Here is a 3,788-nt window from a genome sequence, read left to right as displayed (position 1 = left end):
GAACGAGCCACAGGAAGCCCCGGTGGTTGGTGAATAAACATATTTTCTTTATCACGCCGGGCCGTGAGCCGAGCCGAGAGACAGTATGTTGCGGATCGAGCGAGCGTGATATTTAGGTGAGAGCCGGCATTAGAGAGCCGGCCCTCGTTGGGGCCTCTTGTGATTGGAATGCACTCGTGAACGGTGTCAAGTGTGCGAGGCCCGACGGCGCTGCTGTAATCCGCTGGCAGCACTAGCCAGCATCGATCGGTGATCGAAGCCACCACCGCGGGTTAGTTGCACCACATTACGCGCCAAACTGGCGCGTGATGGCCGCGACAAGGAACACGCGCAGGTCGGACAAGGCTCATTTAAATTCGCGCGAAGCGAACAAAATTTCACAAATCCCTCGCCGTTGTTCAACTTAAATTATATAAATAACTTTAACCGGCCGGGGACCGGGTCCGCGGGTCGCAGAACGCACATATTTTTACAACATTCTTCGGGTCCGTCCTTCCTTCCTTCTGCTGCTGCTGCTGTGGCCGCGCCGTTCGCAATTCGGCTGGGACCCTGCAATCCGATGCGCAGCGCAGCCACATTCATTGAGCCGCGCGCCGGCCCGAGAAGACGAGAAAACTCGGAGAGACATTTTCAGCCACCGTCCCCGAGCCCCGAGCCCGGTGCAATGCGGGATACAGGAAGCCGTTTTGTAGTCCTTAAAAAATCCCGCACCGATCCGCCTGAATGGGCCGTTGCCGTTGCCGTTGCGTTCCGCTTTCGCTATGCTGCTGGTGCGGCCTCTCTCTCCCTCTTGCGTGGTGTGGCCACGACAAGATGACGCCGTGGCGGGGGGGGGGAAAAACATCCCCCGGTGCCGTATAGGAAATGCGACTCGAGCGAAACCGGGACCGGGACTGTCGGCCGTCGGTGCGTTCGTTCGCCAGGTTCGCCCCTCCAAACGTGTTTGAAAGGCACAGCCACAGGGCAGACATCACTTGCTTTTTCTCACCTTGCGCCGGACGTCTTCGTCGGCCGGCCGCGCCCGCCTGACCGCCCGCCTGCCCGCGGAACGCGTCCCGTCCCGCCTGCGATCGGTTTTCTGCGAAGCGAACGAAGCGAACAAAAACGGCGCGCTCGGCGCAGGATGTTTGTGAATTATTTGGCAACCGCACGAAACCGACCGTCCGGGGGCCGTCCGGGGGCCGTTGTCGCCGTCGTCGTCATGTTGGCCCCCGAGCCGTAGATCCCCCATGTGCTTAGCTAATTGTTCATCTTCGCTGATTGCGCTGCATTTTCGCCGTCGCTCGGCCAACGCCCGGTTTTCGGCAACGTTGTAGCGAACGAGCGGAATTCGTTCTGGCCATAGAGGCGGCCGTACGGTCGTTCCGGTCCTCCGGTTCGCTCTCCGTGGCTGACGTGGACCCTAAAATTCCGCGAGGTGTCGTTTGACGGTGTTGGTGAGCCCATCCTTTTCGGGTCGCGCGAACCTCGGGTGACGTGCTCGGATAGTGGATCGCAAGGGGTTCCCTTTCAATGGGTCCAAACGCGCTGCTGTTTGTGCAATGAGCCTTTTTTTGTGATGCTTCTTTGTGGCCAAGAACGATTGGCAAACGCCGGCGTTCGGCGTATCAGCATGGCTTAATAAGTCTTTCACTTCAAAGACCGTAAATTTCTAACTCAAATCCCAATTCATCTCCAACGGCAGCATAAATTCTCATACTGCACCAACATAATCGGAATGACTTTCCAACGGTCAACCGTTCCACTTGACCCACCGTGACCTGAAACGGGCGTTCGTGGCGAAAGTGTGCGATCTGCAGCCTGAAGAGACGGTGTCCTGAATTTATCAGCCACCGTGCCGCGAGCTGTCCGGAGATGAAGTACCAGATCATTTCTCAAGCACCGGAGCAGTCGAAGCGAAGGAACAACAACCCATCCGCGAGTGTCCGTGTGGGGGTTAAAGTGAATTTATTTGTTACCTGTTATCGGGAAATATTTCTGCGCCCGCGACCTTGAGGAATAAATTTGAATTATAAATCGGCCGGCACCAATTTCCATCGAATGGCGGCCGAACCAGCCGAACGTGAGAGGGAGACACAACACCACAAAGACAATCCCATCCATCGGTGGTGGGGGGGCGGGTTCCACCTACACGCCAGCGATCGGCGCAGCAAGGGGTGGACAGGACCCCGGCGACGTGGAACTGGATCGTCGGGCGATCGGCAGTGATCGCGCCGATCGCCCGACGATTGTAAATTGAGTTCGTAAATAAAGTTGTTCCCGACCCGGTTCTGCACTGCGCTGGCGTCCGACAACATCTGATCGTGTCGAAGATCAACTGCAGATTGCCGGCGAGCCCGTCGGAAGTGACGCAAAGCCCGTTAGCCCGTGAATACAATGCTCCCCAAAGTTCACCTAATTGTCGGTCGACGCCTCTCGTCCGCATTATGCTGCAACCGATGCTAATCCCTTCGGTCGTTCTAAGGGCGGCCCCGGTTCGGCCCCGGTGTCAACCGGAAACGGTTCAAATAAAAAAAACCGCGCGGCCTGTCGAAAACCATCAGAACAGGCCTTCGGGGGACTGCTCACTGATGAGATCTCGCGCTCGTTCCGCAGCGACGGACTTCGTTTAACCGACGGTTAGAGACGGACCTGCATTCCTCGCAAAACGTCGCCGCCGGTCGCCAGCGTCTTCGTCTTCGTCCCGCGCTCGCGCGCGCATAATAAGTTATGATAGATTTTTGTGTCTGCTCGAATCCGAAAATATTTCCTCCCAGCCGGAGTTTGGAGTTGCCGCCGGAGTCCGGTGGCGACTCGTTCCCGGATTCGATTTGCCAACCGCCACGGCGACGGACGGACGGACGGACAGTTCGAGTCACACAAGATGTTTGATTTGTTTCACTTTGTGTTCGACATTCTCCTCGGGCGCTCTTTCTCTCCCTCTCTCTCTGGCTCCCGGCGGTTCGTCCGTTCGGTTCTCTCCTCCTATTTGCTTTGATTCTTTCCGGTCACCGGTTTACGGCTTCGAACGCTTCGGCGCGTCCGGCCGGTTGGCCGGCTTCTATCGTGGAAAATTAAAAATCGAAACGACATTTCGCAAATAGCATTTTTCGTCTTCATTCGGTTAACATTCCCGACGTGTTTGCCGTGTCCTGCGCCGTGGCGCGGAGATCCTTCGCGCGGTTTGATGAGGTGCCTTTTTTCCGTTCGGTCATTAGGGCTTCGGGCAGTGGGGTCCAGCGCGATCCGCGGTCCACCGATTTGGTTGCGATTTAAGGAAGCAGGGTGCACCGTGGCTGCGAGTACGATGTTAATAGCCCCGGCTTTGATGCCCTGTCGGTTGGTCGGTTGGTCGGTTGGTCGGGCATAAAATGGGCCGCAAAACAAGATAACCCAATCAGCGAACCAAGACGATGCCAAGTTGAGCGATATGTTTCCCCGAACGAGCGCAGAAGGCTGCGTTGCTATGGTGTCCACGCTGCCTGGCCGCCTAGATTATGCTCTGTTATGGTTACCTTCAACATCACCACGTGGTTGATACGAACGCTCGTCCAACTCGCCTTCAGTCTTCTTTTCGGTTAAGCTAGATGCATTACGCTACCCTTTGAACGCTCACCGGGGACCGATTATGCTCGAAGGTCGAAAAGAAGCTTCTTATGCGCCACGCAGTCCACGTTCTGGAGGCTCAACGATGCGCAGTGCGCCTCCTGCCCCGATCGCCACCGGTCCGACCCACACTGGTCTCGAGTCTCGAGAGGACAGCCGGCATCAAGGGGCCAGTCCGGGGTGGAAATTAACAAGAAACAGAC

The sequence above is a fragment of the Anopheles bellator genome, chromosome 2, assembly GCF_943735745.2.
Source record: "Anopheles bellator chromosome 2, idAnoBellAS_SP24_06.2, whole genome shotgun sequence".
Taxonomy (NCBI): Eukaryota; Metazoa; Arthropoda; class Insecta; order Diptera; family Culicidae; genus Anopheles; species Anopheles bellator.
This window is presented reverse-complemented; position numbering follows the sequence as displayed.